This window comes from Aotus nancymaae, unplaced genomic scaffold (assembly GCF_030222135.1).
Source record: "Aotus nancymaae isolate 86718 unplaced genomic scaffold, 86718_ANA_hifiasm-v0.15.2.pri h1tg000020l, whole genome shotgun sequence".
In the NCBI taxonomy this organism is placed as follows: Eukaryota; Metazoa; Chordata; class Mammalia; order Primates; family Aotidae; genus Aotus; species Aotus nancymaae.
In genome coordinates this window covers 17,224,908-17,236,859 of record NW_026988432.1, presented here as the reverse complement: position 1 = coordinate 17,236,859, position 11,952 = coordinate 17,224,908, and the positions used below count along the sequence as shown (strand labels likewise).

Sequence of the window (11,952 nt, the reverse complement as noted above, 5' to 3'; positions counted from 1 at the left end):
TTGGTGGAGGAGGCAGATAGTGTGAAATGGTGATTCAATAATAACGTGAAGTCCATGAAAGCCTGTGGCTATAAAGAATGTTGAGCCATATATTCCATCAGAGACAGTAAAAGGGGCCTGAAAATATTCTAAGATTTGTAGGAGGGTGAAGTAAATACCTCCGGTAATTGTGATGGATAGTGCTTGAATTATCTGCTTTTGACTACCTTCTATCCGGCTGTGGTGAGCCCAGGTAATTGAAACTGCTGATGCAAGTAATACAGATGTATTCAAGAGGGGTAGTTCTAATGTGTTGAGGGTAAGCATGCCTGTTAGGGGTCAGTGTCCCCCTAATTCTGGAGTTGGGGCTAGACTAGGGTGGTAGAATGTCCAGAAGAAACCAGTGAAGAAGAATACTTCTGAGATAATACATAGAATTATTCCATATTGGAGGCCTTTCTGGACAATTGTTATGTGGTGGCTTTGAAATATACTTTCTTGGATAATGTCGGGTCATGATTGGTACATAGTGTGTTGGTTAGCAGGCCTAGGGTTAAAAGAGTGATAGAGTTAAAGTGAAATCACATGGCCAGGCCAAATGTATTCTGAGAGCTAAGAGAGCTCCTGTTAGTGGTCAGGGGCTTTTATGTTTTCTTTCTGTTTGACTATATGGTAGGCATGTGTTCGATGGGTCGTTATGTGTTGTCATATAGATAAAGGCTTACTAGTAGTGTGAAGACATAAGCCTGAATAAGGGCTACAGCGAATTCAAGAATGGTTAGTAAGATTAGATAATGAGAGTGATTGAAGTTGTGGGAAGACTAATAGTTGATAGTACTAGTGTGGCTCCTCTGATTAAATGCATTAATAGGTGACTGGCTGTAATGTTGGCTGTTAATCGCACTGCTAATGCCATTGGTTGAATGAACAGGCTAATGGTTTCAGTGATCACTAGTATAGGGATAAGTGGTATAAGTGCCTTATGGTAAAAAGTGAGCTAAAGAGAAGCTTGTAATTACTGCGTCTGCTCATAAGGGGATTGCTATACCTAGATTTATTGATAATTGGGTGGTTGGTGTAAATGAATGGTGTAGGAACCGGGGGAGATTGGTCAAGGCAATGAAGAGAATTAGGGATGTTCGTATAAGGGATCAGTTTCGTCCTTTAATGTTATGGGTAATTATTATTTGTTTTAGTACAAGTTGAACTAATCATTGTTGAAAAGAAATCGATTGGTTGGTAATTAGATGACTGAAGGTTGGAAATAGTATGGTGGGAAATAAGAGGATTAATATTGCTGCGGGTAAACCTAGAATTGTTGTAGTAGTAAAAGAGGCAAATAGATTTTCATTCATTTTAGTTCTCAAGGGTTTTATGTTTTTGTGTTTTTATTATTTTTGGTGTAAGTGAAATCTGATAATTTTAACTGAATAATGGAGAATAAAGCTATGATTATTGACAGGCTAACAGTGGATCACATGACAGTATCTAGTTGAGGCATTCACTGCAGAGAGGTGCAGATACCCTCAGTCTTTAACATTAAAGGTTAATGCTGGGTAGCTTTATAGTGATATTATAGTGCGGGTGTGGATCAGGTTTAGAAGTATTTTAAGGGGATTAATTCTAGCACAATAGCTATAAAGCTGTACTTAAACCCACAGATTTGAGAGCACTGTCTGTAGTAAAGTCCTGGTCGTAAAGCGGTCAAAGTAGTTTGGTTTCAGCATCAGGGGTTGCATCTGTTTTGAGGCCCAATGAGGGGATAGTTCATGAGTATAGGATGTCTTCAGATGAGATTAATGCACAGATGGGAATCTCTATTGGTAGAATTGTTCAGTTATCAACTTCAAGGAGTCGAACTTATCCTGGCTTTAAGTCTGCTGTTGGGACAATATAAGAATAAAAGCCTAACTCTTCATAGTCTGTATATTCATAGCTTCAATATCATTGGTGACCAATTGCTTTGATGGTAAGAGAAGTGTTGTTAACCTCATCTGTTATGTACAGAATACATAGGGGTGGGAGGGCAATTAAAATCAAGATAATGGCAAGAAAGGTAGTTCAGTCAGTTTCGATTTTTTGGGCATCTGTGGTGCCAGTATGAGTTAATTTTGTGGTGAGTGTTAGGGAAATAATATATAGGACCAGGGAATTAATTAGGAAAATAATTATAAGAGCGTGGTCTTGGAAAGTGAGCAGTTCTTCTAAAATAGGGAACGTAGCGTCTTGAAGGCCTAATTGAACTAGATGAGCCATTGAGACATACAGGATCGAACCTATAACTTTGACAAAGTTATGTAATGCTTTTACTAATACCTTATCAAGAATGTCACAGATGTTATGGGATTGACTTGAAACCAGTCTTCTGGAGGTTGGATTTTTTTCCTTTTCCATTTAGGTTTTCATGTAGGTTGGATCTTTGAATGTGTGGTAACGTGGTGGACAGCTGTGAAGTCACTCTAAACGACTAGATGATTGTTCAATTGTTAGACCTTTTCGTTTTAAAGCAAAGTCTTCTCAGATTATAAAGATTATTCGTATAACTGCTGTTAATAAGATAATGAGCCTATGGGTGAGATAATATGCTATGTGATGTATGCATCCGGATGATCCAAGTAACATCAAGGCATACCGGATAGGCCGAGGAAGTGCTGTGGGAAAAAGGTTAAATTAACATCTATAAATATAATGGTGAAGTGGATTTTAGCATAGATCTGATTAAGTGTGTAACCTGAAAATAGGGGGAAGCAGTGGGCAAAGCCTCCTATGATAGCGAATACCGCTCCTATTGATAGGACCTAGTGGAAATGGGCTACAACACAATATGTGTTATGTAAGACAATATCTAGTGATGAATTAGCTCATTCGATGCTGGTTAGACCTCCTACTGTGACAAGGGAAATGAATCCTAGGGCTCAGAGTATTGCAGGAGATCATTTGATGTTACTGCCGTGCAGTGTAGCTAATCAGCTAAAGACCTTGATGCCAGTAGGGATAGTGGTAATTATGGTAGCAGAGGTGAAGTATGCTCGTGTGTCTACATCTATTCCCACTGTAAATATATGGTGAACCCATATGATGAATCCTAAGAAAGCCAATTGATATTATGGCTCATACTAGGCCCGTATATCCCAGTGGTTCCCTTTTTCCAGAGTAATGTTACAATATGGGAGATTATTTCAAAGCCTGGCAGGATAAGGATATAGACTTCAGGGTGGCCAAAGAATCAGAATAAATGTTGATACAAAATAGGGTCACCCCTTCCAGCAGGGTCAAAGAAAGTAGTGTTGAGGTTACGGTCAGTTAATAGCATGGTAATACTGGCAGCTAGGACTGGGAGAGAAAGGAGTAAAAGGATTGCCATAATGAGGACTGATCAGTCGAAAAGGGATGTTTGATGTTGGGATGTGGCTGGGGGTTTTATGTTAATAATTGTGGTAATAAAGTTAATGGCCCCTAACATAGAAGAAACTCCTGCCAAGTGGAGCGAGAGGATGGTTAGAGCTGCAGAGGCTCCTGCATGTGTCAGGTTTCCTGCTAAAGGGGGATAAACTGTTCAGCCAATCCCAGAGCCGGCTTCTACTATTGAGGATGCAAGTAGGCGTAGGAAAGAGTGGGGGAGAAGTCTGAGGCTCATATTATTTATGAGCTTTATTACAATTATTTAAAAATGATTTTATTAATGTATTTCAGAGGAAAAGTTTTAATTTTGAGGGTAAAATGGAACTGCCAGAAAGAAAACAGAGACACGCACACACATAGGCACACCTAAACACAGACTGGTTGCAAAGAAAGAGGTATGTCTTTCTCATTGCATTTGATGCAATGTGCAATTTTATGAAGGACTAAAGTACTTAGGCCTTGCCATGTGCAACATTATGTAGCAAAGTGCACTTTGCAAGGCTAGTACAAAGAGTTCCCATATACCCCAAACCCAGTTTCTTCTAATAACATCTTACATTACTACATTACTAAGATATGTTTTATGTTTTCTTTCTGTTGCATTTTATTCGAGGAATGTTTCTCGGTAAACATTTTACCTTAAGTAAAATAGGCAAGTACTTTAGTCCCATATAACATGGCATATTGCATCAGATTTATTTTTTACGTGATTGGAAGATTATCTACGCTTGGGAATCACTACTGGTTTTCTGATTTTGCTTTGTGTTTCCTTGCAGTGCAAGCAGGCAAATAATAAACAACTGCACGGAGGAGCCAAATAACATATTTCAGATGGTCAGTTTAATACACATTTTACTGGAAGCTTTCTTTCAAGTGCTAAAAGACATTGATTAAATTTGATGACATCTTAAGTCACGTATGCAAAACATTCATAAAATCCTTCAAGCTGATCCTAAAGATCAAACTTACATCAATAGCAGCACGCTCAGCTATTTAAATATCCCATATGTAATGAGTAGCTTTAAACACTGTCATTAAGTTGGAATAAATGTAAAATAACTTAGTATTCAATAAAAAATTCAAAGAGAGTAAAATAAATTTGAAATCACATTGAAATAATAATACTGATAAAAATGCTGAGCAATAAGTAAATGAAAATCCTGGTTCTTGAAAATGTCATTGAAATACACAAGCCTTTGGTGAGGACAATTAAGACAAAAAGGGAATAGAAATTCAAGCATTAAACAAAGAATATTCCCAGAATATGGAGCATCTCTCATGGTTAATGAATACTAATGAGAATATCTTGGTAAAAGAAGTGCTAACTTTTAAAGATAGCTTAAATTACCAAAATAGAATGGAAAAGTAAAAGATTATTTGAGTAGAATAACTGTGTTTCAAATTTGAGCAGGCTGCCTGTAAAAAGCTGGGCTTAGAAAGTTTAATATGTGGCTCTACACAGACTTGTAAGGCTTCGTCTGCTCTGTACTACATGGCAGGCATTTTTAGATTGTAAAAGTGGAATACTTGCCATTTTTTTTGCCATTAAAGTCACATAACACTAATTTCCAAGATGAAAAAGACATTGTTATGTATTAAATTGTTTCTCCAAAAAGAGATGTTGAAGTTCTAATCCCCAGTACCTCGGAATGCAATTATTTGGAAATCAAGTAATTGCAGATAGAATTAGTTAATTTAAGGTAAGGTCGTACTGCAGTAGGTTAGGGCCTTAGTCCAATGTGACAGGTGTCTTTAGAACAAAAGGAAAATGTTGGGAGGCCATGGTGGGTGGATCACTTGAGGTCAGGAGTTCGAGACCAGCCTGGTCAACACGGTGAGACCCTGTCTCTAGTAAAAATACAAAAAATTAGCCAGGCGTGATGGCAGGTGCCTGTAATAGCAGCTACTCGGGAGGTTGAAGCAGGAGGATCGCTGAAACCCCAGAGGTGGAGGTTGCAGTGAGCCATGATTGTGCCACTCCACTCCAGTTTGAGCAACACAGCAAGACTCTGGCTCAAAAAAATAATTAAATAAAGAATAAAAGGAAAATGAAAATGATGTGAAGACAGAAACACAGGGGAAATCTTTTGTGAAGATGATGGCGAGATTGGAGTTACGTAGCTGCAAAACAAGGAACGCCAAAGATTGCTGGTGATGCTGAAGGCTAAGAGAAAGGCATTTCCCTCACAGCTTTGAGAGACTGGTCCTGCAACACCTCAGTGTCAAACTTCCAGCCTCCAGAATTGTGCAACAATGAACTACTGTTGTTTTAAAACACTCAGTTAGTGGTACTTAGTTATAGTGTGCCAGGAAACTAATACAAACATCATTAAGAAGAAAATTTTGAACCAATTTTATGCATCAATATAATTGTAAAAATAAAAGAAAAATGACAAATCTACTCTATCAGTGTATTAAAAGGATAACATATACAAGTATTGTGCTCACATAAATATAAATTTAATATTAGTAAATATATTCATGTAATTTTTCACAGCAATAGATCAGGGGAAAATGTCTGCTTGATTCCCTAAAGCTGAGAAGGGCTAAGCCTCTGAGTCTGTTGCCAACATCCTCAGTGCAACTGTCTTGCAGGGATGGGGTCTGGGAGGACTCCAGCAGTTGTTCCCACCCGGACTCCTTATAGATGTTCACCTGCAAGGCTTGGCACTCAGAGAAAACTGAAAATTCAGCAAAAGTACAAGAAATTACTATGAAGGGAAAAAGAGGGCCTACATCTCACTGGAATCCCAAATTACAGATTGATAATACTCAGAACATCACTTAGCAAAGTTGTCCAGCCTTTGCCAGAAGAACAATGTAGCATTAACTAAGCTTTGTCTGAAGAACACCTTACCATTGACCAGCTTCGGCCAGGAGAACAATGTAGCAAAATGGGCAAACTCCATTACCATTCAAAAAACAAAAAGTGAAAGAAACATCAAATCACAAATCACAAGCAGAATGTGAACAGGTAAAAGCTAAGCATGCTGCTAAGAAACAAGGAATGCAAGGATGAAATGGAGGAGAAGAGCTCAAAGATTCCTAAAGACAGAAGAAAATGCAAGTGTTTCAAATATTGAACAAAGAGACAAGAAAGGGCCAACCAAACTTGAATTTATACATGAAGTATCTTTTTCATAAAACACAGAAAAATAAATCAGAAATTTTGCTCTTAATAAAGGGTTAAGATATCTGCTATCTATTGAATTATTTTGTATAAGTAATGTGCCTCCTAACAGTTAACTAAACTTGTCAACATAAGCTGTATTGCTTAGCTAGATTAAATACAAAATGTCCAAATATTTTTGCTTTTGTAAAAGAGAATTTTTTCTTTTCATGAGAGACAGAGTTTTTAGTCACAGGCTAGACTGAAATGGCGTGATCATAGCTCATTGCATCCTTGAACTCCTATCCTCAAGAAACCCTCCCACCTTAGCCTCCTGAGTACTTAAAACTACAGGCTGGTGCCAGCAAACCTGGCTATTAAAAACATTTTTTTTGTAGAGACAGGGTCTCGCTTTGTTGCTCAGACTGGTCCTAACTCCTGGCCTCAGGCAATTTTCCCGTTGGTGTCCCCAAGTGTTGGGGTGAGCCCAGCACTCAGTTAGAAAATTTTCTACATATGCTTTACATAATATAATTTGTTTGTTATTTATTTACTTAAGGAAGACTTGCCTGAAGAACTAAAAGACCTTTCTTCTATTTGAGAGACAAGCTCAATACATAATAGGAAAGCACAAGAAGAATGTGAACATTTAAAGCTAAGCATGCTTTCGTATTATAGGAAATTCAAAGGAAATAAAATGTTTTGAAAATCAAAGTGCAGGGCTTCCCATGAGACATTTCAATTAATTTTTTCAGTACAGTAACCAGCTGTTATGCTTTTAAAATTCATTTTAATGACAGGGAAGGCAAAGACTCCCTTTTTACTTTATTTATTTTGAATTAGGTATATATTGCAGGGAAATGGATTTTCCAGAAACTTGAGAGCAGAATACCTAGATGCTGAAACAACCTCTGTTCCTCATATAATGATGTAGTGGTGTTCATAGAGCACAATTTGGCATAGAACTCAGAGAGTCTAATTGGAAGTTCACAGCTTCTGAGTCTAAGCACATAGCTTGTTAGTGTTAAAATATATGAGTTAACAAAAACATAAAATACCTAGAAGCAAGCCACAAGGATTGTATAGAACTTACATAGGACAGCATGTGCTCCTGTATGTATATGTGAGTGTATATATGAACTGAGAGTAAACAAAGTAGTGCTGAGAGAAATAAAATAAGTCATAAAATGAGAGACTTCTCTAAAACATTTAATTTTTTATATTGTATTTTAGGTTTTGGGGTACATGTGAAGAACATGCAAAATTGTTGCATAGGTACACACGTGGCAGTGTGATTTGCTGCCTTCCTCCCCTTCACCTGTATCTGGCATTTCTTCCCATGCTATCTCTCCCCACCTCTCCACCTCCCATTGTCCCTCCCCTATTTCCCCCCAACAGACCCGAGTGTGTAGTGCTCCCCTCCCTGTGTCCATGTGTTCTCATTGTTCAACACCCACCCATGAGTGAGAATGTGCGGTGTTTGATTTTCTGTTCTTGTGTCAGTTTTCTGAGAATGATGGTTTCCAGGTTCATCCATGTCCCTACAAAGGACACGAACTTGTTGTTTTTGATGGCTGCATAATATTCCATGGTATATATGTGCCACATTTTCCCTGTCCAGTCTATCATCGATGGGCATCTGGGTTGGTTCCAGGTTTTTGCTATTGTAAACTGTGCCACAGTGAACATTCGTGTGCATGTGTCCTTATAGTAGAAGGATTTATAATCCTTTGGATATATACCCAGTAATGGGATTGCTGGGTCAAATGGAATTTCTATTTCTAGGTCCTTGAGGAATTGCCACACTGTCTTCCACAATGGTTGAACTAATTTACACTCCCACCAACAGTGTAAAAGTGTTCCTATTTCTCCACAGCCTCTCCAGCATCTGTTGTCTCCAGATTTTTTAATGATCGCCGTTCTAACTGGCATGAGATGGTATCTCAATGTAGTTTTGATCTGCATTTCTCTAATGACCAGTGATGATGAGCATTTTTTCATATGTTTGTTGGCCTCATGTATGTCTTCTTTTGTAAAGTGTCTGTTCATATCCTTCGCCCACTTTTGAATGGGCTTGTTTGTTTTTTTCTTGTAGATCTGTTTTAGTTCTTTGTATATTCTGGATATCAGCCCTTTGTCAGATGGGTAGGCTGCAAAAATTTTTTCCCATTCTGTTGGTTACCGATTCACTCTAATGACTGTTTCTTTTGCCGTGCAGAAGCTGTGGAGTTTGACTAGGTCCCATTTGTCTATTTTGGCTTTTGTTGCCAATGCTTTTGGTGTTTTGGTCATGAAGTCCTTGCCTACGCCTATGTCCTGAATGGTTTTGCCTAGGTTTTCTTCTAGGGTTTTTATGGTGTTAGGTCTTATGTTTAAGTCTTTAATCCATCTGGAGTTAATTTTAGTGTAATGTGTCAGGAAGGCTTCAGTTTCTGCTTTCTTCACAGAACTAGAAAAAACCACCTTAAACTTCATATGGAACCAAAAAGCCCGCATAGCCAAGTCAATTCTAAGCAAAAAGAACAAAGCAGGAGGCATCACACTACCAGACTTCAAACTATACTACAAGGCTACAGTAATCAAAACAGCATGGTACTGGTACCAAAACAGAGATATAGACCAATGGAACAGAACAGAGGCCTTGGAGGAAACACAACATATCTACAACCATCCGATCTTTGGCAAACCTGAGAAAAACAAGCAATGGGGAAAGGATTCCCTGTTTAATAAATGGTGTTGGGAAAACTGGCTAGCCATGTGCAGAAAACATTTAATTTATAATTACAAAACAATTCAGTGTTTTACATATGCATGCACCTTGGGTTGGGAATAGATCAGAGACAGTAAAAAGGAAAAAAATATGTTATTTGCTCCTCTCTCATGTCTCCCCTTTTTTTTCTGCAGAGAGGTCTTACCATATCTGATTCCTGACTCCACACATGCTCAGATGAATAGTGCGGTAAAGTAATGAGGCTATACGGCAATCTGGTTTAACACTTAGCACTCAGTACTTCTTTGGTTTAGGCTCTGCACTACATACTTTACAAATATCATTGGTTTAATCTTCACAACAACCCATTTCAAAGATGAAGAAGTTGAAAGTGCACAGTTGTCCACAGTTATCCACAAAGTTATTAGAGAGTGTTTTGTTTCGTTTTGTTTTTTTAATACGGAAGGGCTCACAAGTTTTTAAAGAAATAGCAACAAAAAAATTACCTTTAAAAAGTATCTGTAAGAAGATGTATCTAGCACAGAAATATTTTGATGTGTGTGTGCCAGTTATCAATTTGTTGCCTTTCAGCTCCAGAAATACCTTCCTACACTTACTCTGTAATAAAAGACAGACATACCTTTAGGGTTTCTCCTTTACAGTGAGAACAGTATTAAGCTTTCTTAGGAGAAGGTGCTGGAGGAAATTTGTAGGAGGAAGAAGCTTCTCCTGCTGGTACTTACAACAGCACACTTGATCTGCAGTGTGGGTGGGAAGGGATCTGGTGTGGCTGTGCCCAAGGTTGCGATTCCTTAGTGAGCTTGAAGTCTCGATCCAGTCTGGTGAGCACCTTCCTGCGGCCTTCGACAGAGATGTTGTATCTGGCACCCCCACTTTGTCTGCACATGTGTGCACTCAGCCATGAGCTGAGGCTCACACAAACCCTGGAAGCTTACTGTCTGCCTCACCAGCTATTGCAGACCAGCTCAGACTTGAGCAAAGCAGTGACCCTTGGTATCTTCCAGTGAATTGGAACTGTACTTTCACGAGGAAGTCTGATCTCTATCAATAGGAAGAGGGACTGTTTTCAAGATGTTTTTTCCTGGGGTATGCTCCCTCAGCCCTTGCATACTATGTAGAATTCTACTATATTTCATAATTACTCTTTTATTATGATTTAATAATTCTTTATATTTAATGCTCCTTGTTTAAATCACTGTGTGGTTTGGTACACTGGTAAAACCCTGACTGATACTTATGGATGCCTTATTTTTAATATAAAATTCAATGAACTCTGTGATAACCACTGGGCTGCTTCATGTTAATCACAGGCTTTCAATGTTATATACAAAAGTGACTACAAAGAACATAAATTGTTCCAAGCTATGTTTTAGATTAACTCTTGAAGTTTATTTTCTTCTATCTTCTGAATTTTTCAATCAGCTCTAATTCCCTACCTTTCTCAGCTGTCAGGAATCTCAATATCAATCTCCTAATATTTCTAACACCACTTATTGTATCCAGGATTCCTGGGGGAGATACAGAGCTGTCCAGTGAGGGCTCTTGTGAGAGTAGGGCTCCTACTATTTTCTAGTAGGGTGGCATTTCAGTGTTTTCATAACCTATTTGACATTTTAGAATGTTGAATATAAGCCCAGATTATTATCCGTACACTGTCCCTGTAGGGAAATACATGAATTTTGAATAAGCAGGAGGAAAGAAAATGAGGTTTAAATTTGTTCAAGTAAACCTTAAATAAGTAATCGAAGATATACCACAGAGCCTAATGAAGAGTAAGTTAATGAAAATAGAACAACTGTCCAGATGAACAAAATCTTTTGTTATTGCCATTTTTAGTTACAAGACATTGACATTTTCTAAAATTTAATCTTTATAAATTTTCTGAAAAAACAACATTTTTTTCCAGTATGAGATTATTAACTCTCTTACAAGAATACAGCAAGCCCTGACGTATACAACTATGTCCTTCCTTTATTCTTCAATAGCCCATAAACACCAAGGCCTTAGCAAATAGAACTCAGGCATCTAAGAGAAGGAAAAACTCTTTTCTTAGATAAGCTGTAGATGTATTTCTATTGTCTATTAGAAAAAAAACTGGTTTTTAGAAAGGTCATTGATGATTTGCCACAATTAATTCAGAAATTTCTTTGTTGAAAGCAGGAAAATAGAAAATAATTCATTGCATTAACAAGAATAACAATCATCTATTTTTATATCAGATCAAATTATGAAGGCCAGAAGGCTGACTCATAGGAAGAAACTCATCAATGACACACACCTCTCTAGCAAAGGAAAACATCCATTTCATTTCTCCTCATTTTCTGATATTGCCATTTGATGAAACTGAAGATTAATGTCAGTCAAAAAAAAAAGCAAACATTCAATTTGTGAGGTTTTCACTTACGTACTTCAGTTGAGGTGCGCTAACAACCACTTTGCTACTAACATAAAGCTATCAATAAATCATGCACCCAGAAATAAGGTGTGCATTTCAAGTAATGTTATCTGTCATATATATTGTTTCATAAATCCAGGTTCTTAGTAGTAGATGGAAATGTCAGCAGGCAGCCAGAAGTGGGCATGTTTTCGAAATAGCTGATCACTTTTAATGTTCTGCACTATTAACTCATACACACTATTTCCTGGAATTGTGTAAATGTTATCTATTTGTTGTCTTGTGAATGCGGTTTTGTGAGGAGTCCTCGCATGGTGTTTCCTGAAATTCAATCTT

General features: G+C 37.8%; 1 pseudogene; it reads right to left on the bottom strand.

Moving 5' to 3' along the window:
* Window positions 1-674: 674 nt before the first annotated feature.
* Window positions 675-1,334, bottom strand: LOC135276032 (ATP synthase subunit a-like; annotated as a pseudogene).
* Between the last annotated feature and the right edge of the window lie 10,618 nt (window positions 1,335-11,952).